At 44.8% G+C, this 22,622-nt stretch overlaps 1 protein-coding gene across 5 annotated transcripts in view; it reads right to left on the bottom strand.

Moving 5' to 3' along the window:
• LOC145343336 (FYN-binding protein 1-like) overlaps positions 1–22,622 on the bottom strand; it is a 242,692-nt gene that overhangs the window by 178,963 nt on the left and 41,107 nt on the right. Inside the window, exon 1 of one of the 5 annotated variants that reach the window (XM_080189553.1) lies at positions 8,000–8,101. The exons of the other annotated variants lie outside the window; for them this stretch is intronic. The gene's annotated coding sequence lies outside the window, so the exon portion shown is untranslated. Of the gene's footprint in view, positions 1–7,999; positions 8,102–22,622 lie in introns of those variants that run through there. 5 annotated transcript variants of the gene reach the window in all.

Here is a 22,622-nt window from a genome sequence, read left to right on the forward strand (position 1 = left end):
GGATGGCAGATTTCCTTTCCTAAAGGACATTAGTGAACCAGATGGGTTTTTATGACAATCGACAATGGTTTCATGATCATCAGTAGAATCTTAATTCCAGATTTTTTTTAAAACAGAATTCAAATTCCACCACCTGCCCTGGTGGATTTCGGACCCATATATTAGCTGAGTTTCTGAATTAATAGTCTAGCAATAATACCACCTGCTGCCATCAGACTTTTGAATGGACCTGTCTCATCTTTCTCTATACCCTAGCTATAACTGTAACACTACATTCTGCACTTTCTCCTTTCCTTCTCTATGAATGGTATGCTTTGTCTGTATAGTGCGCAAGAAACAATACTTTTGTTTACGAGCAAACTGCCCACAGTACAGTGGTGCAGACAGAGGTCAAAGAGGAAGAAGTAAAGAGGAATGTAGTGGTAATTGGGGACAGTGTAGTTAGGGGCATAGACACTGTCCTTTGTGACAAGGATAAAGAATACAGAAGGGTGTGTTGTCTGCCTGGTGCTCTGGTCCAGGATGTCTCATCTGGGCTGCAGAGGAACCTGGAGTGGGAGGGTGAGAATCCGGTCGTTGTGGTGCATGTGGGTGCCAACGACATAGGCAGAATAGGAACTAAGGATCTGCAGAGGGAGTATGATAATCTGGGAACCAGATTAAAAAGCAGAACCGACAAGGTGGTTATCTCTGGATTACTACCTGAACCATGTGCAAATTGGCACAGGGTAAATAGGATTAAGGAGATGAATGTATGGCTCAAGGATTGGTGTGGGAGGAATGGGTTTGAATTTATGGGGCATTGGCACCAGTGTTGGGGCAGATGGGACCTGTTTGGATGGGATGGTCTTTGAGAGAACTGTGCCGGAACCAGAGTCCTGGCGAATCGTATAACTAGGACTGTAGATAGGGCTTTAAACTAATTGGGGTGGGGTGGAGGGAGGGGTACAGGAGTGGGGGAAATTACAAAATCTGAAGTAAAGGAGAGGGTACGTGTGCAGGTTAATGTTGAGTATGTTCCACTAATTAAAGGAGTAGGGGGTACGAGAGAGGTTAGTAACGTTTCAACAAATAAGGTCCAGATAAAGGCTGGTATAAAGACACTTTACCTGAATGCACGAAGCATTCGGAATAAAGTGAATGAGCTGGTGACACAAATCAGCACAAATGGATATGATCTGGTGGCCATTACAGAGACGTGGCTGCAAGGTGACAGGGACTGGGAGCTGAATGTCCAGGGGTATCAAGTGTTTAGGAAGGATAGACGGGAGGAAAAGGGGGGGGTGGGGTAGCTCTGCTGATTAAGGCTAGTATCAGGGTGGTAGTAAGGGAAGATATAGGCTCCAAAGAGCAAAACATGGAATCGTTGTGGGTGGAGATTAGGAACAGCAAGGGGAGGAAGTCGCTGGTGGGTGTGGTCTATAGGCCCCCAAATAATAACACTGAGGTGGGGCGGGCTATAAACAAGCAAATAATTGTTATGTGCAAAAATGGAACAGCAATAATTATGGGGGATTTTAATCTGCATATTGATTGGATGAACCATGTTGGATGCGGTGGGCTTGAGGAAGAGCTCTTGGAACGCTGTCGGGATAGTTTCCTTGAACAGTGTGTAACGGAACCTACGAGGGAACGAGCTATCTTAGATCTGGTGTTATGTAACGAGGCAGGTAGAATTAGGGATCTTCTTGTGAGGGATCCTCTTGGGACGAGCGATCATTGTATGGTTGAATTTCTGATGCAGATGGAGGATGAGAAAGTAGGGTCCCGGACCTGTGTCCTCTGTTTGAACAGAGGGGAGTACGATAGGATGAGAGTGGAATTGGCGAATGTAGATTGGGGGCGCAGATTGGTTGGTAGGACAGCTGAGGAACAGTGGAGGATCTTTAAGGAGATCTTTTTTGGTACTCAGCAGAAATATATCCTGATGGTAAAGAAGGACTGTAGGAGAAGGGATAACCAGCCGTAGTTATTGAAGGAAATAAAGGAAAGTATTAAATTAAAAGCCGATGCGTACAGAGCGGCTAAAAGTAATGGGCGATTAGAAGATTGGGAAAGATTTAAAAAACACCAAAGAATGACTAAGAAGGTGATAAAGAAAGGAAAGATAGAGTATGAAGCTAAACTAGCTCTAAATGTAAAAAATGACAGTAGAAGTTTTTACAAATATATAAAGAAGAAGAGACTGGCTAGAGTGAATGTTGGACCCTTGGAGGACGAGAGACGGGATTTAGCGGTGGGAGATGAGGAAATGGCTGAGGCTTTAAATAAGTTTTTTGCCTCGGTCTTCACGGAGGAGGACACAAATAGTTTGCCGGATATTAAAGATAGAAGGATGGTAGGAGATGAGGTCCTTAATGCGATTACTGTCACTAGAGAGGTAGTGCTTGATCGACTAGCGGGACTGAAGGTAGACAAGTCCCTGGGACCGGATGGAATGTATCCCAGGGTTCTGAAAGAAATGGCAGAGGTGATAGTGGATGCCTTAGTAATTATTTATCAAACTTCACTGGATTCCAGGGAAGTGCTGGAAGATTGGAAAACGGCTAATGTTACGCCGCTGTTTAAAAAGGGTTGCAGACAAAAGGCAGGGAATTATAGGCCGGTTAGTTTAACATCTGTAGTTGGAAAAATGCTAGAATCCGTCATCAAAGAAGAAATAGCGAGGCACCTGGAAAGGAATGGTTTGATAGAGCAGACGCAGCACGGATTCGTTAAGGGGAAGTTGTGTTTGACGAATTTATTGGATTTCTATGAGGATGTGACTAGTGCAGTAGACAGAGGGGAACCGGTGGATGTGGTGTTTTTAGATTTCCAGAAGGCGTTTGATAAGGTGCCTCATAAAAGGTTGCTACAGAAGGTTAGGGTGCACGGAGTTGGGGGTAAGGTGTTAGCGTGGATAGAGGATTGGCTGTCTAATAGGAAGCAGAGAGTTGGAATCAATGGGTGCTATTCTGGTTGGCAGTTGGTGACTAGTGGAGTGCCGCAGGGATCAGTGCTGGGGCCTCAACTGTTTATCATTTACGTAGACAATCTGGAGGAGGGGGCTGAGTGTAGGGTAACGAAATTTGCTGATGACATGAAGATGAGTGGAAAAGCAAATTGCACGGATGGTGTGGAAAGTCTGCAGAGGGATCTGGATAGGCTGAGTGAGTGGGCGAGGACCTGGCAGGTGGACTATAATGTTGGCAAGTGTGAGGTTATCCACTTTGGTAGAAATAATAGTAGGAGGGATTATTATTTAAAAGCTGCAGCATGCTACAGTGCAGAGGGACCTGGGGGTCGTTGTGCATGAATCGCAAAAACCCAGTCTGCAGGTGCAGCAGGTGATCAGGAAGGCGAATGGGATGTTAGCCTTTATAGCGAGGGGGATTGAATATAAAAGTAGGGAGGTCTTGCTTCAACTGTACAGGGCACTGGTGAGGCTGCAGCCGGAGTACTGTGTGCAGTTTTGGTTGCTGCACTTGCGGAAGGATATATTGGCCTTGGAGGGAGTGCAGAGGAGGTTCACTAGGCTGATACCAGAGATGAGGGGGTTAGCCTATGAGGAGAGATTGAATAGACTGGGTCTGTGCTTGTTGGAGTTTAGAAGGCTGAGGGGGGATCTTATAGAGACGTATAAGATAGGTGTAGATAAGGTAGGTGTAGGAGGATGTGGCGGCGCGGGCTCATTGGGCCGAAGGGCCTGTTTCCCGTGCTGGGTTGTTCTTTGTTCTTTTGTTCTTTGTATAAGATAATGAAGGGGATGGATAGGGTAGAGGTAGAGAGATTCTTCCCACTTAGAAAGGATAGCAGGACTAGGGGGCACAGCCTCAAGATAAGGGGGGGGTAGTTTAGATCAGAGTTGAGGAGGAACTTCTTCACTCAAAGGGTGGTGAATCTCTGGAATTCTCTGCCCGTTGAAGTGGTGGAGGCTGCCTCACTGAGTATATTTAAGTCATGGGTAGATAGGTTTTTGGCAGACAAGGGGATTAAGGGTTATGGGGAGAAAGTGGGAAAGTGGAACTGAGCCACGACAGATCAGCCATGATCTTATTGAATGGCGGGGCAGGCTCGAAGGGCTAGATGGCCTACTCCTGCTCCTATTTCTTATGTTCTTATGTTCACTGTTTACTAACACATGTGACAAGAATAAATTAAATCGAATCAAATCAAATACTAGGCCATCACCTCTCCAAGCAATTAGCATTGCTACATCACAGCGCCAGTGACCCAAGTTCAATTCTGGCCTTGGGTCACTGTCTGTGTGGAGTTTGCACATTTTTCCTGTGTCTGCATGGGTTTCCTCCGGGTGCTCCAGTTTCTCCCATAGTCCAAAGGTGTTCAGGTTAGGTTGATTGACCATGCTAAATTGTCCCTTAGTGTCAGGGGGTTTAGTAGGGTAAATGTGTAGTGTTAAGGGATAGGACCTGGGTGGGATTGTTGTCAGTGCAGGCTTGATGGCTGAATGGCCTTTATCTGCACCTTAGGGTTGGTATGATTCCACCAACCTATCCAGGTCCTTTTGAAGTGCTGCACTGTCATTTTCACAGTTCACTATGCTACCTGGTTTTGGATCATTCACAGGTTTTTATATTGTGCCTGGGGCACCAAGGTCATCAATAAACATCAGGAAAAACACAGGTGCTAGCACTGACCCCTGGGGAACTCCGCTGCGAAACCTTCCTCCAATCTGGAAAACATCCTTTAACATCCACTCTGTTTTCTGTCGCTCAACCAATTCCCTGTCCATGTTGGTACAATCCCTTTTATTCCATAATGTTTCTCACAGGTCTGTTGTGAGCACTGTATCAAATGCCTTTGGGAAGACCATTTACAACACATCAACTGCATTTTCTTCATCAAAAAAAACTCCTAGAAGTTAGTTAAACAAGATTTGTCCTAGATTAACAAATCCAGGATGGTTTTCCATCATTAACCTGCATTTGCCCAAGTGGCTATTCACTTTTATCATTTCAATCCCACCTCCAAAATTAAACTGACTGGCCTTGTTGAACTTATCTTTACACCCCTTATCGTGGCACATCTTACAACTCGAAAATGCCTCGTTTATTCCGCTTTCTGCTTCTTGTCTGCTAATTAAACCTCTATCATACAGATCTATTACCAACAACTCCATGAGCCCTATTCTCTCTCCCAAGTAATAGGAAACAATTCCCTCCACCTAAGTATCCAGGGAATATCTGCCCTTCCTGAGAATCCAAGAAATATCCCACTTCTTGTACCTGACTATCAGGAAAACATGCCACAGTGGTGGAATATTTCACCAATATCTGTGAAACGCTACACCCCCCAGGTATCCAGGAAATACAACACCCACACCCTGTGAGTATTGGGAAGCTAATTCATCTCCTCCCAGATATCAGGGAAACGTTCCCTCTGGTTTTGGGAAAACATCCCTAGTTTCAGGGAAATGCTCCTGGATTCCTTAATACTGGGGAAATATCAACACACACACACACACACACACACACACACACACACAACCCCAGCTATCAGGGAAATCACACCACCAGCACCCTTGAATATCAGGAACATTTTCACCTCCCACTGAGGAATTCTGCCCCCCCCACCGCCCCCCCAACCCCACTGAACATCCTGGATCTCCCTCCCTAACAGCACGATGGGTGTCCTACACCACATGGACTGCAGCGGTTAAAGAAGGCAATTCACTACCATCTTCTCAAGGGGCAATTAGAGATGGGCAATAAATGCTGGATTAGCCAGCAAAGCCCACACTCTGAAAAATTAACAAAATCTCCTTCAGAGAGGGAGTAAAAGGCAAATCAGAGACACAGTGCACAGATCGAGGGGTACAGGTTCATAGCTCCTTGAAAGTGGAGTCACAGGTGGGCAGAGTGGTGAACAAGGCATTCAGCATGCTTGGTTTCATCGGTCAAACATTGAATTCAGGAGTTGGGACGTCTTGTTGAAGTTGTACAAGACATTGGTAAGGCCACACTTGGAATACTGTGTACAGTTCTGGTCACCCTATTATAGAAAGGATATTATTAAACTAGAAAGAGTGCAGAAAAGATTTACTAGGATACTACTGGGACTTGATGGTTTGAGTTATAAGGAGAGACTGGATAGACTGGGATGATTTTCCCTGGAGCAGAGGAGGCTGAGGGGTGATCTTATAGAGGTCTATAAAATAATGAGGGGCACAGATCAGCTAGATAGTCAATATCTTTTCCCAAAGGTAGGGAGTCTAAAACTAGAGGGCATAGGTTTAAGGTGAGAGGGGAGAGATAGAAAAGAATCCAGAGGTGCAATACTTCTACACAGAGGGTGGTGAGCATCTGGAACAAACTGCCAGATATAGTAGTAGAGGCGGGTACAATTTTGTCTTTTAAAAAAGGTTTAGACAGTTACATGGGTATAGAGGGATATGAGCCAAATATGGGCAATTGGGATTAGCTTTGGGGTTTTAAAAAAGAAAGGGCGGCATGGACAAGTTGGGCTGAAGGGCCTGTTCCTATGCTGCAAATCTCTGTGGCTGTATGAGTGCAAATGGAGAGCAGACAGCAAGAGTAATAGCCAGTGGAACTGGGCAGGTAGATCCATGGTCATTGCTAGCCTGCTAGTTGAGATGCCCTGATACAAACTGTCATGTGATTGGATTAGTTAATCCTTGCTGTTGCACCATCCCAGAATTGCAAGATTACTGGAAGCGCTTTGCAAGCTTTAGTTAAGCAGCCATTAAACCAACCACATCCGTTAGTAACAGAACAGGAAGTTGAAATGAATCCCCTACCGTGGGGAACGGTGCTACAGTTCCTGAGTTTTGCCTCAGCATGTTGTAGGAGGGAACTCCCCTCAGCCCATGGATTGGTAAGGAGCAGACAGAGAATCAAACACTGTCCGCAATGGTCCTCTCAGCCTTTTGCTTACCCCATTCAGCATTACAAGAGAGATATCCTGCTGAGAAACGTGCACATGTGGGCATGGCGTGGAGGTGTGTGTGTGTCTATGTCTGCATACTATATTTGTGTGTGTTTGTGTGTGTGTATGTCTGTGTGCATGTTCATGTGAGTATATGCATCTGTGTGTATATATATATATGTGTGTGATTGTATATATGTGTGTATGAATGTGAATATCTGTGCCTGTGTTTCTCTGTGTATGAATTTGTGTGTGTGAAAGCAAGTATCTGTGTATGTGTGAGTGTATGTGTGTTTGTGTATGTGAGTGTATCTGTGTATATGTCTGTGAGCATGAGTGCTTATGTGTGATCTGTGAATGTGTGTGTGTCTGTGTGTGGTGTGTGTGTGTGTGTGTGTCTGTGTTGTGTGTCTGCGTATGATTTGTGAGTGTGTGCTCATGTATGAGTTTGTGTATGATTTGTGTGTGAGTGTGTGTCTGTGCATATAATTTGTGAGTGTGTGTGTGTGTGCGTGTATGATTTGTGAGTATGTGTGTATGTATGTGTGAGTGCGTGTGTGATTTGTGTGTATATGCGCATGTGTGTGAGTGTGTATGTGTATGTGTGTGTGTATGTGTGTTTGTGTATAATTTGTGTGTGCGTGAGTGTGTCTGTGTGAGTGTGTATGTGCATGTGTGTGTGTGTATGTGTGTTTGTGTGTAATTTGTGTGTGTGTGAGTGCGTGTGTGCGTACTGTGAATAATAAATGAGGACAATATTATCCCCTGAGATGATTGAGCGTACCATGCCCAAATACATACAGGTGGAATAGAGGCATGATCTGGTAGGGAGAGGAATACTGTACACTAACACAGAGCAGTGGGTTGGAGAAAGAAAGGGTTCTCCTATGCGCTAAGCCATATCAATGATCGAGATATGGTAATAGCTAAAATATCTTGTCCTTTCCTGAGTGTGTTCAACTTTGAGTCTGGTTACACTGCTGATGATTTTTCAGAGACTGAGCATTCCCCCAACCCAACCATTGGACATGCCCTCTGACCCGTGCTGTACTGACAGTCCCTGTCACACGCCTTTCAGATTCTAAAGTATTTTGAGATAAGAAAAAAGGTTTACCTCAACAGAAGAATTATGAAGCAGTTCCTTCACTAAGCGTGCGTCTGGCTGGGTTGTCGATGAAGGGCGCTTGCAAAAGTTGCTGATCAGCGAGTGCTAACTCCCTGAACAAACTGTCCTGAGCCAGCACTGAGAATGAGTCTCTGAGCCCAGCCCAGCCCAGCCCAGCTCAGGCAGTGAGGAAGCAGTAAAGAGGAACAGTTACAGGGGACGAGCAGTAGCCAAGTCAAAAACAAACCTCACCAAAACCCAATTTGAAGGGGGGAGCGGGGTCATGGCAACTGAGAATGGAGTGAAAGCACACAAATAGATTTAAAATTATTCATCACATCAGAAAGCTCCAAGTCAAGCTGAGGCAATTTATTATTGAAATAAGTGAGAAGTTAATGCACAAACGACACTAATAGACGCAAACCACATCAATGCTCTGTTTAAACGGAAGTGCCTGCTTAACCAGTTAAGTCATTTGTTACAGTATTTTGATGATGGAAAGAAAGACTTGCATTTCTTTATACCTTCCAAAACACTAAATAACAACCTAGTGCCAGTACAACACAGAAAGATACTATCAGAAACACCATGTTATAGATAGAGATAATAAATCCCACAGCCCAAAGATCAAAGCCTTTCACTCCTCCACATCCAGTCTTAAATGGTGATGGACAATTACTAACCTGACCAGGACGTTCAAAGAAAATTCTCTTGCTCAATGACAGGAGAGCCAATTACCACAGTGCAAAGCCAAAGTTGAAGCCTTTACAACCACCTTTAGTCCAAAAGAGCGAGTGATGATTTTTCTTGACCACCTTCTGAAATGATAATCTCTCGCCAATTTGGTTCACTTCACATGATGCCAAGAATCTACAGGAGATACTTGTTTCTGCAAAGGAGATGGGTCCTTACAACATCCTGGCAATAGTACTGAAGACCTGTGCTCTAGAACTAATCCCATGTCAAATCAAGCTGTTCCAGTACACCTACAACAGTGACACTTATCCAACAATGTTAAAAATTGCCCACTGTCCACAAATAGCAGGACAAATCTGATTTGGCCAATTACTGTCACATCAGTCCATCAACCCTCAGCAAGGTGATAAAGTCAATGAGGTTCTTGTTGGTTCCCTCACCACATGCTATATCTGGCAGTCCTTTAGTCCTTTAGGACTTAGCCAGTTTGGTCATTGTGGCACTACCAAGCCACATTTGGTGATGGACATTGAAGTTCACCACCCAGAAACATTTCACTGTCAGATCTCCCTCCAAATGACATTCAACATGAAGGAGTGCTGATTCATCAGCTGAAGGGAGTAGGCCTGGAGATAGTTAGTAATCGGGAACCAAACAAGAAAATGCTGGAAAATCTCAGCAGGTCTGGCAGCATCTGTAAGGAGAGAAAAGAGCTGACATTTTGAGTCCAGATGACCCTTTGTCAAAATGGCTTTGACAAAGTGGCTTTGAAAGGACTGCACCACTGGCTTCCCCACACTCTGCCCACACTATCCCTCTACTTGCAATCCAACTGTCCCACAACCACTTCCTTCCTGAAGTAACAGGGGCCTACAATTAAATGTATTCTCTGTCATTCACACAATAGAAGCACCAAAAGCATGGGATTCTTGTGCAAGGTTGAAGTGTTGTTATTCTTATGGTATAGTTTACTGAACACGTGTTAGGAATGGGTTAACAGCAACCTTCCAATTTAGACCCAATTTGTATGTTAGTTGTTTAATAGCACTCATCAGGATATATAAAGGGGTTACAGGCAGCACTGGGTGTATATGTGGAGTTGTAAAAGAGAATAAAGTGAGTTTGGGAAGAAGCTGGATTTGCATCATCTTTTATGCAGCTGAGTGGCTGAACACATGTGGGGTGGAAAGGGACATAGAAACATAGAACAGTACAGCACAGTACAGGCCCTTTGGCCCTCAGTGTTGTGCCGAGCTATGCCCAATCCCAAGATCAAGCTATCCCCTCCCTATAGTTCGGGAGTGCTCCATGTGCCTATTCAATTACCGCTTGAAAGTTCCTAAAGTTCCTCCATGTATGTAGTGTGTTGACACTCAGACACCACATAGATTATAGATACTCCAGCAACGTACAGGCTGATTTTCAAAATTCTTTCATGGGATGTGGATGTCACTGACAACATACAAACTCACAAATTAGGAGCAGGAGTAGGCCACTCGGCCCCTTGAGCCTGCTACACCATTCAATAAGGTCATGACTGACCTGGTTGTAACTTTAACCCCACATTACTGCCTAAGCCAGATAACCTTTCACCTGCTTGTTAATCAGGAACCCATCTCGCTCTGTCTTAAAAATATCCAGACTCTTGGAGAAGATTCTTAGGGACAAGATGTATTCACATCTGGAAGAGAATAGGCTTTTTAGTGATAGGCAGCATGGTTTTGTGAAGGGGACGTCGTACCTCACAAACTTGATTGAGTTCTTTGAAGAGCTGACAAGAAGAACTGACCAGGGCGGGGCAGTGGATGTTGAATAAATGGATTTTAGTAAAGCCTTCGATAAGGTTCCTCATGGCAGGATGACACAGAAGATGAAGTCATATGGGATCTGAGGTGAGCTGGTAAGATGGATGCAAAACTGGCTTGGGCATAGAATGCAGAAAGTAGCAGTGGAAGGATACTTTTATAACTGGAGGTCTGTAACAAGTGGTATTCCACAAGACTCAGTGCTGGGGCCTCTGTTATTTGTAATATATAAATGATTTGGAGGAAAATGTATGTGGTCTGATCAGTAAATTTGCAGATCCCACTAAAATAGGTGGGATAGTAAGTTGCAATGAGGAAATAAGAAATCTACAAATGGATGTAGATAGATTAGGTAAGTGCGCCAACATGTGGTAGATAGAGTTTAACATGGATAAATGTGTGGTTATCTATTTGAGGAATGAAAAGGCAATTTATCATCTAAATGGAGAGAATCTTCAAAGTATTTCAGTGCAGAGGGATCTGGGTGTCCTCATATACCAATCACAGGAAGCTAGTATACAGGTGTGGCAGATAGTAAGAAAGCCAAATGGAATTGCTAATGGAGTAAAAGTAGGGAAGCGCTGCTGCAACTATACAGGAGTTAGTGAGACTATATCTGGTGTACTGCACATGGTTTTAGTCTCCTGACTTGAGGAAGATGTAAATGCATTAGAGGTGGTTCAGAGAAGGTTCAGTAGGTTGATTCCAGGGATGAAGAACTTGTTTTATGAAGGGACATTGAGCAGTTTAAGTCTATACTCGTTGGAATTTAGGAGAATGAGAGTGGATCTAATTGAGGTGTATAAGATTATAAAAGGGATTGACAGGGTTGATGCAGAGATAATCATTCCTCTTCTTGGATATTCTAGAACAAGGGGCCATAATTTTAGGCTAAGGGGAGATAGATTTAAAACAGAATCATAAAATCATAGAAACTCTACAGTGCAGAAAGAGGCCATTTGGCCCATCCAGTCTGCACCAGCCACAATCCCACCTAGGCTCTACCCCCATATCCCTACACATTTACCTGCTAATCCCTCTAACCTACACATCTCAGGACACTAAGAGGCAATTTTTTTTAGCATGGCCTATCAACCTAACCTGAACATCTTTGGAAATGAGGAGGAATTACTTCACTCACAGGGTGGTGAATCTGTGGAATTCTCTACCCCAGAGTGTAATGGACACCGGAACACTAAATAGACTTAAGGAGGAGATAGACAAGTTTTTAATTAATAACGGGGTGAAGGGCTATTGGGAAGTGGGCAGGAGGTGGAGTTGAGGCTGAGGCTGAAATGGGTGGCACAGTAGCACAGTGGTTAGTACTGCTGTTTCACAGCTCCAGGGGCTTGGGTTCGATTCCCATCTTGGGCCACTGTCTGTATATTCTCCTCGTGTCTGTGTAGATTTCCTTCCACAGTCCAGAGATGTGCGGGTGAGGTTGATTGGTGATGCTAAAATTGCCCCATAGTGTTCTGAGATGCGTAGATTAGAGGGATTAGTGGGTAAAATATGTTGGGATATGGGGGTAGGGCCTAGGTGGGATTGTGGTCGGTGCAGACTCGATGGGCCGAATGGCCTCTTTCTGTACTGTCGGGTTTCTATGATTTCTATGAAATGAGATCAGCCATGATCTCATCGTATTTAATAACAGAGCAGACCTGAGGGGCTTAAAGGCCTACTCTTGCTCCTGGTTTTTGTGTTCTTATGTTAGTCTTTTAAATTCCAGTGGATACAAGCCTAAGCTCTCCAATCTTTCCTCATAAGACATGTATTAGTCTAGTAAACCCTCTCCAAACTGCTTCCAATGCATTTACATCTTTTGTTGAATAAGGAGACCAATACTGCACACAATACTCCAGATGAGGGGCAGGATTCTCCGATCTGATCCATGGTTGCCCTGCTGCAAATGAGAATGGAGAATTTGATGTTCCTGTCAAGTTGCTGTTGGGTAGGAGTATTTGAACCAGGTTGGACCTAGTGTTTGGATGTTTTGCGGTGAGGGTGGAGAGTAAGCAGAGTGTGCAAAAGAAGCATCATGATTCTACAAAGTCTGAGGGTCAATCTGAGATTCCACCAAGTCAAGATGGATAATCTAATGTACAGGACAGGTCAGAGTTAGGTCCCAGGTACTGTCAGAGCCAGAACAGGCTCAGTATCGAATGAAGTCAAAGTTCAAGATAAAAGACTGAAGAAACATCTTGATAACTTCAGGAGAAGGGAGTCACACCTGAGTAAGCCGGAGAGTGATGTTGTTGTGATTGGAAACAAGTCAGCCAGGGGAAGGGCTGAGTAGAGATCCTGTGGGAAATGGACAAGTGGAGGGTGATTCTTCAGTGCAGCGGGCTGGGACAATTGGCGAAGCCCAGGATTTGTGCGTGTGTTCCCACTCCACTGGCGATTCCCAGCGCTGGATTTCCAGCAGTGTCCGCTCCATGCCGGAAATCTGTGGGGAGTGGGGTAAGTATTTTAAATCAAATTTTAATATAATTTAAATGCAATTCGTGGGCCCAGATCTATAAAATAATGAGAGGCACAGATCAGCTAGACAGTCAATATCTTTCCCCAAAGGTAGGGGAGTCTAAAACTAGAGGGCAGAGGTTTAAGGTGAGAGGGGAGAAGTGTCCAGAGGGGTAATTTTTTGACACAGAGGGTGGTGAGTGTCTGGAACAAGCTGCCAGAGGCAGTAGTAGAGGTGGGTACAATTTTATCTTTTAAAAAGCGTTTAGATAGTTACATGGGTAAGATGGGTATAGAGGGATATGGGCCAAATGTGGGCAATTGGGATTAGCTTAGAGGTTTAAAAAAAGAAGGGCAGCATGGACAAGTTGGGCTGAAGGGCCTGTTCCTATGCTGTAAACCTCTCTGGAACTACGCACCAGGCATCGGGCAGTGCCAAGGGGGCAGAGCCTATTGGGGCCAGGTCTGATGGGATAAGGCCTGATGGGGCTGGGGCCTGGGGGTGATTGGTTGGGGAGGAGGGTCCAGCTGCCACCCTGCCGTCAGGATTGGCGGGGTAAGAAGAGAGGGCAGCAATGGGGTAGGTCTGGGGAATGGGGTGGGTCAGCCTGTCAGGGGCTTGGCACAGCGGGGTGTGGGATTCGGGACTGCTGGGGGGGATTGGCACTGCGAAGGAGGGGTCGGCACTGTGGGTGGGGAGGCGGCACTGTGGGGGATGGGGGTTACTGTCGGGTGGGGGGTGCTGGAGATCATGGTGGGCCAGGAGGGAGGGTGGTCTTTTAAAATGCTCTTTAAAAGACAAAATTGTAGCCGCCTCTAGCAGCTTGTTCCAGACACTCACCGCCCTCTGTGTGAAAAAATGCCCCTCTGGATATTTTTGTGTCTCTCCCCTTTCACTTTAAACCTGGGCACAGGAATGGTCAGGGGGCCAGTGGTTGGGCCATGGTGCGGGGGGGGGGGGGCACGGAGAGCCGCCATTGTGGGGCCACAGGCTGCCCGGTGATTCAGCTGGCCAGTAATCTGGAGGCAATCTGGAGGGTGGCCCAGTAGCACAGTGGATAGCACTGTTTCTTCACAGCTCCAGGGTCCTGGGTTCGATTCCCAGCTCGGGTCACTGTCTGTGTGGAGTTTGCACATTCTCCTCGTGTCTGCGTGGGTTTGCTCCAGGTGCTCCGGTTTCCTCCCACAGTCCAAAGATGTGCGGGTTAGGTTGATTGGCCAGGCTAAATTGCCCCTTAGTGTCCTGAGATGCGTAGATTAGAAGAATTAGTGGGTATAATATGTAAGGATATGGGGGTAGGGCCTGGGTGGGATTGTGGTCGGTGCAGACTCGATGGGCCGAAGGGCCTTTTCCTGCACTGTAGGGTTTCTATGATTCTATGATTCAGCAGTGCGGAGCCAATGCGTAAGTGCCGATTTCAGCACTGACAGATCATGGTGCTGATGGATTGTGACACTGGCAGATCTGGGCGCTGACAGATCGGTGCAACGCACAGTGTCCCGCTCAGCGTGCCGGTTTCAGCCTCCCTAGCGGGAATAGGCGCCGTTTCAGAAATGTAATGATACTCACGCTGATGGCCTCTGCAGTGCACAGAGCGTGGGAGATTCTTGTGTGAACTCCCACTGAAAAAGCCAACATGAATCATTCCAATTTTCACCCAAATTCAACACTTCAGATTTTTCTGGAAGAATTCCGCCATGATCTGCATTGATGCACTTTTACAAGCCGGACTTCTGGAAGCGAAACTAAGTCTGTCCCTGCTGATGAGGCACTTCTTGTTGAACTGCGTCGCTCCGAAAGGCTGGGGAAATTTTTAATGGACTGTGCTAAGAAATTTATTTATGGTGTTATATTATAAATAGTTTAACTTTCAATGGTATGTGTTAATAAGGAATTTCAAGAAGGAGGGATGTCGTGGCGAGCCCCTTTAAGGCGTGAGGTTCTGAGGGTCATGTGACCCTTGATTTGGCCAATTGGGCCAAAACGTGTGAATCCTGGGGCTGAACATGACTCTCGCACGCAGTCCAGAAACTGGAGTCAAAGTAATCTCACGCTTTGTAATTAGTCATTCCTGTTAATAAATAGTTCGTTAGTTCCTCCACTTGATGTTCTCCTTCCAAGATATTACACAAAGCGAAACTGACTCTGAGCCACTTCAGGAGATATTAGGGCAGGTGACAAAACCTTTCTCAAGGAGGTAGGTCTTACAGGCATCTTCACTAAGGGGGGAGAGGTAAAAGGCAGAAAGGTTTCAGGTGGGAGTTCTGTTGCTTAGGGTCAATGATAGAGGGTCTAGAAGGTGCAGGAGGTCAGGATTGGAGGAGATAATACTGTTTAATTCATGGGATCTGAGCCTCACTGGCTAGACCAGCATTTATTGCCCATCCCTTGTTGCCCCTGAGAAGGGAGACACCTTCTTGAACCGCTGAACTCCCTGTGGTGTAGGTACACCCCTTGTGCTGTTATTGAGGGAATTTTGATCCGGTGACAGTGAAGGAATGGCAATATATTTCCAAGTCAGGATGGTGAGTGACTTGCGGGGGAATTTGTCTTCCAATCCATCTGCTGTCCTTGTCAAAGGAGCCTTGATGAGTTGCTTCTTTTGCCAATCACTTTAAATCTGTGCCCTCTTGTCCTTGATCCTTTTACAAGCGGGAAAAGTTTCTCCCTCTCTACTCTGTCCAGCCCCCTCATGATTTTAAACATATCTATTTAATCTCCTGTTAGCCTTCTGTCCAAAGGGAACAATCTCAACCTCTCCAATCTATCCTCATAATTAGAGTTATTCTGTTATTCTCTACAATATACACCAGGGCTGCTATTCTCTATAGTTTACACATTGGTTGCTATTCTTTATAATATATACAAGGGACTACTATTGTCTATAATATACACAGGGACTGCTATTCTCTATAATATACACAGGAGCTGCTGTTCTGTATAATATACACAGGGACTGCTGTTCTCCATAATCTACACAGGAGCTGCTATTCTCTATAATATACACAGGGGCTGCTACTCTCTATAATATACACAGGGGCTGCTACTCTCTATAATATACACAGGGACTGCTATTCTCTATAATATACACAGGGACTGCTATTCTCTATAATATACACAGGGGCTGCTATTCTCTATAATATACACAGGGGCTGCTGTTCTCTATAATATACACAGAAGCTGCTATTCTCTATAATATACACAGGGGCTGCTACTCTCTATAATATACACAGGGGCTGCTATTCTCTACAATATACACAGGGACTGCTATTCTCTATAATATACACAGGGGCTGCTATTCTCTATAATATACACAGGGGCTGCTGTTCTCTATAATATACACAGGGCTGCTATTCTCTATAATATACACAGGGACTGCTATTCTCTATAATATACACAGGGGCTGCTATTCTCCATAACATACACAGGGGCTGCTATTCTCTATAATATACGCAGGGACTGCTATTTTCTGTAATATACACAGGGGCTGCTATTCTCTATAATATACACAGGGGCTGCTATTCTCTATAATATACACAGGGGCTGCTATTCTCTATAACATACACAGGGGCTGCTGTTCTCTATAATATACACAGGGGCTGCTATTCTCTATGATATACACAGGGGCTGCTATTCTCTATAATATACACAGGGGCTGCTATTCTCTATAATATACGCAGGGACTGCTATTTTCTGTAATATACACAGGGGCTGCTATTCTCTATAATATACACAGGGGCTGCTATTCTCTATAATATACACAGGGGCTGCTATTCTCTATAACATACACAGGGGCTGCTGTTCTCTATAATATACACAGGGGCTGCTATTCTCTATGATATACACAGGGGCTGCTATTCTCTATAATATACACAGGGGCTGCTATTCTCTATAACATACACAGGGGCTGCTATTCTCTATAATATACACAGGGGCTGCTGTTCTCTATAATATACACAGAAGCTGCTATTCTCTATAATATACACAGGGGCTGCTACCCTCTATAATATACACAGGGGCTGCTATTCTCTATAATATACACAGGGACTGCTCTTCTCTATAATATACACAGGGGCTGCTGTTCTCTATCATATACACAGGGGCTGCTGTTCTCTATCATATACACAGGGGCTGCTATTCTCTATAATATACACAGGGGCTGCTATTCTCTATAATATACACAGGGGCTGCTATTAACATAGAACATAGAACATAGAACATTACAGCGCGGAACAGGCCCTTCGGCCCACAATGTTGCGCCGACCAGTCTTATTTTTAAAAAAAAACATTGACCCTCTAATCTAAACCAATCCCTTTTCGTCCATAAACCTATCCACCAATCTCTTAAACGCCCCCAAACTAGGCGCATTTACAACTGCAGCAGGCAGGGCATTCCAGTCCCTCACCACCCTCTGGGTAAAGAACTTGCCCCTGACATCCGTCCTATAACTACCCCCCCTTAATTTAAAGCCATGCCCCCTCGTGCTAGATTTCTCCATCCGAGGAAACAGGCTATCACCATCCACCCTATCTAAACCTCTAATCATCTTATATGTTTCTATAAGATCCCCTCTTAGCCGCCTTCTTTCCAGTGAAAACAACCCCAAATCCCTCAGTCTCTCCTCATAGGACCTCCCCTGCATACCAGGCAACATCCTGGTAAACCTCCTCTGCACCCTCTCCAAAGCCTCCACATCCTTCCTGTAATGTGGGGACCAGAACTGCACACAGTACTCCAAGTGCGGCCGCACCAGAGTTGTGTACAGTTGCAACATGACGCTGCGACTCCTAAATTCAATCCCCCTACCAATAAACGCCAAGACACCGTACGCCTTCTTAACAACCTTATCCACTTGATTCCCAACTTTCAGGGATCTATGTACACATACACCTAGATCCCTCTGCTCCTCCACTCTATTCAAAGTCCTCCCGTTAGCCCTATACTCAACACATCTGTTATTCCTACCGAAATGGATTACCTCACACTTCTCCGCATTAAACTCCATCCGCCACCTCGCGGCCCAGCTCTGCAACCTATCCAAGTCACCCTGCAAACTTCGACACCCTTCCTCACAATCTACCACACCTCCGACTTTGGTGTCATCAGCAAACTTACTAATCCACCCAACTATACCCTCATCCAGATCATTAATAAAGATTACAAACAGCAGTGGCCCCAAAACAGATCCCTGAGGCACACCACTCGTAACTGAACTCCATGATGAATAATTACCATCAACCACCACCCTCTGTCTCCTATCTGCTAACCAATTCCTGATCCAAGTACCTAAATTACCACCAATCCCATACATCTGCATTTTCTGCAGAAGCATACCATGGTGAACCTTATCAAACGATATTCTCTATAATATACACAGGGGCTGCTGTTCTCTATAATATACACAGGGGCTGCTGTTCTCTATAATATACACAGGGGCTGCTGTTCTCTATAATATACACAGGGACTGCTATTCTCTATAATATACACAGGGACTGCTATTCTCTATAATATACACAGGGGCTGCTATTCTCTATAATATACACAGGGGCTGCTGTTCTCTATAATATACACAGAAGCTGCTATTCTCTATAATATACACAGGGGCTGCTACTCTCTATAATATACACAGGGGCTGCTATTCTCTACAATATACACAGGGACTGCTATTCTCTATAATATACACAGGGGCTGCTATTCTCTATAATATACACAGGGGCTGCTGTTCTCTATAATATACACAGGGCTGCTATTCTCTATAATATACACAGGGACTGCTATTCTCTATAATATACACAGGGGCTGCTGTTCTCTATAATATACACAGAAGCTGCTATTCTCTATAATATACACAGGGACTGCTATTCTCTATAATATACACAGGGGCTGCTATTCTCTATAATATACACAGGGGCTGTAGTTCTCTATAATATACACAGAAGCTGCTATTCTCTATAATATACACAGGGGCTGCTGTTCTCTATAATATACACAGGGACTGCTGTTCTCTATAATATACACAGGGGCTGCTATTCTCTATAATATACACAGGGGCTGCTGTTCTCTATAATATACACAGAAGCTGCTATTCTCTATAATATACACAGGGACTGCTATTCTCTATAATATACACAGGGGCTCCTATTCTCTATAATATACACAGGGACTGCTATTCTCTATAATATACACAGGGGGTGCTATTCTCTATACTATACACAGAAGCTGCTATTCTCCATAATACAGTAAGAAGTCTCACAACACCAGGTCAAAGTCCAACCAGTTTATTTGATAGTAAACCCATAAGCTTTCGGGGTTTGCCCCTTTGTCAGGTGACTGGAGAGTTCTGGTCTCAAACAGAGCATATAAAGGCACGCACAGTTTACAGATTACTGATTAGAATGTGAGTCTTTACAGCTAACCTGCTATTCAAGTCTTAAAGGTGCAGACAATGTGAGGGGAGATAGCATCAGGCACAGGCTAAAGAGATGTGTATTGTCTCCAGACAGGACAGTTAGTGAGATTTTACAAGTTCAGGCAGGTCATGGGGGTTACAGATAGTGTGACATGAACCCAAGATCCCGGTTGAGTCCGTTCTCATGTGTGCGGAACTTGGCTATCAGTCTCTGCTCAGCGACTCTGCATTGTTGTGTGTCGTGAAGATCGCCTTGGAGAATGCTTACCCAAAGATCAGAGGCTGAATGCCTGTGAGGGTTTGCAAAATCTCATTAACTGCCCTATCTGGAGACGATACACATCTCTTTAACCTGTGCTTAACCCTCTCTCCACTCACCTTGTCTGTATGTTTAAGACTTGATTACCTGTAAAGACTCACATACCAACCATTACTTTGTAAATTGAGTTTGTGTCTTTATATGCCCTGTTTGTGAACAGAACTCCCACTCACCTGATGAAGGAGCAGTGCTCCGAACGCTAGTGGCTTTTGGTACCAAACAAACCTGTTGGACTTTAACCTGGTGTTGTGAGACTTCTTACTGTGTTTACCCCAGTCCAAAGCCGGCATCTCCACATCATCTCTGCAATATACAGGTGCTGCTATTCTCTATGAGATACACCGGGGCTGCTATTCTCTATAATATACACAGGGGCTACTATTAGAACATAGTACCTAGAACAGTACAGCACAGTACAGACCCTTCGGCCCTCGATGTTGTGCCGAGCTATGTCCAATCCCAAGATCAAACTATCCCACTCCCTGTCATTCTGGAGTGCTCCAAGTGCCTATCCAATAACTGCTTGAAAGTTCCTAAAGTGTCCGACTCCACTATCACAGCAGGCAGTGCATTCCACACCCCAACCACTCTCTGATTAAAGAACCTACCTTGGACATCCCTCCTGCACCTCCCACCGTGAACCTTATAGTTATGCCCCCTTTTAACAGCTACATCCATCCAAGGAAATAGTCTGTGAACGTCCACTCTATCTATCCCCCTCATCATTTTGTAACCCTCTATTAAGCCGCCTCTCATTCTCCTCCGCTCCAAAGAGAAAAGCCCCAGCTCCCTCAACCTTTCCTCATAAGACCTACCCTCCAAACCAGGCAGCATCCTGGTAAATCTCCTCTGCACTCTCTCCAATCCTTCCACATCCTTCTTATAGTGAGGTGACCAGAACTGCACACAATATTCCAAATGTGGTCTCACCAAAGTCCTGTACAGTTGCAGCATAACCCCACGGCTCTTAAACTCAAACCCCCTGTTAATAAACACTAACACACTATAAGCCTTCTTCACGGCTCTATCCACTTGAATGGCAACCTTCAGAGATCTGTGGATATGAACCCCAAGATCTCTCTGTTCCTCCACATTCCTCAGAACCCTGCCATTGACCCTGTAATCTGCATTCATGTTTGTCCTACCAAAATTAATCATCTCACACTTATCAGGGTTAAACTCCATCTGCCACTTTTCGGCCCAGCTCTGCATCCTATCAATGTCTCTTTGCAGCCTACAAGAGCCCTCCACCTCATCCACTACTCCACCAATCTTGGTGTCATCAACAAATTTACTAACCCACCCTTGAGCCCATTCTTCTAAGTCATTGATAAAAATCACAAATAGCAGAGGACCCAGCACTGATCCCTGTGGTACACCGCTGGTAACTGGCCTCCAGTCTGAAAATTTTCCCTCCACCACCACCCTCTGTCTTCTATGAGACAGCCAGTTACTTATCCAATCGGCCAAATTTCCTTCCATCCCACACCTCCTTACTTTCTTCATGAGCCTACCATGGGGAACCTTATCAAATGCCTTACTAAAATCCATGTATACGACATCAACTGCTCTACCTTCGTCTACACACTTAATTACCTCCTCAAAGAATTCAATCAAATTTGCGAGGCAAGACTTACCCCTCATGAATCCGTGCTGACTAAATTGGATTAAGCTGCACCTTTCCAAATGGTCATAAATCCTATCTCTCAGGTCTTTTTCCATTAACTTACTGACCACCGAAATTACCGACTATTCTCGATTATACACACAGAACTCCTATTCTCTACAATATATACAGGGGCTGCTATTCTCTATAATATACACAGGGGCTGCTATTCTCTATAATATTCACAGGGGCTGTTATTCTCTATAATGTACACAGGAGCCGCTATTCTCTGTAATATACACAGGGGCTGCTATTCTGTACAATATACACAGGGGCTGCTACTCTCTATAATATACACAGGAGCTGCTATTCTCTGTAATATACACAGGGGCTGCTATTTTCTATAATATACACGGGGGCTGCTATTTTCTATAATATACATAGGGGCTGCTATTCTCTATAATATACACAGGGGCTGCTATTCTCTACAATATAGACAGGAGCTGCTATTCTCTATAATATAGACAGGAGCTGCTATTCTGTGTAATATCGATAGGGGCTGCTATTCTGTGTAATATAGATCGGGGCTGCTATTCTGTGTAATATAGATAGGGGCTGCTATTCTGTGTAATATTTGGCCGGGGCCTGCTATTCTGTGTAATATTTGGCCGGGGCCTGCTATTCTGTGTAATATTTGGCCGGGGTCTGCTATTCTGTGTAATATACACAGGGGCTGCTATTCTCTTTAATATATGGAATCACTCTTGTAAGCCTCTTCTGCAATCTCTCCAATGTGTTCACACCCTTCCTATAGCATGGCACTATATGATTTCTCACTATCTTTTCAAACTCAGTGTGGGCCTGTTCCAAACAGCTGCCTGACCCGCTGCCTCCCCAACTCCCAATTTATACTCTGTCACTCCAAGCTGGTCCTTCGCTGAGCTGCCTCTCTAACACTAAGATACATTAGGTAATATGGTACACATTGTTGCCACAGTGAAGGCAGTGAACATTTAAGGTGGTGAATAGGTTACCAATCAAGCAAACATTTGTCTTTATTCCCAGGGTGTCCCTGGCAAGACCAGCCAACAGTGTTGCCCATCAGTAATTGCCCTTGAACTGAATGGGTCAGTAGACCATTTCAGAGGGCAGTTTATAACCGATCACATTGCTTTGTCCTGGAGGGTATTGATCTTCTTGAGTGTTATTGAAGCTGCACTCATCTAGGCAAGTCTTCACACTCCTGACTTGTACCTTGTAGATAATGGGTGGGTTTTGGGGAGTCAGGAGGTGAGTGACTGCAGAATCTTTAGCCCCTGGCCTGTCTCGTAAACA

Source organism: Carcharhinus amblyrhynchos, chromosome 5 (genome assembly GCF_965287045.1).
Source record: "Carcharhinus amblyrhynchos chromosome 5, sCarAmb.v2.hapA, whole genome shotgun sequence".
NCBI classification, from domain to species: domain Eukaryota; kingdom Metazoa; phylum Chordata; class Chondrichthyes; order Carcharhiniformes; family Carcharhinidae; genus Carcharhinus; species Carcharhinus amblyrhynchos.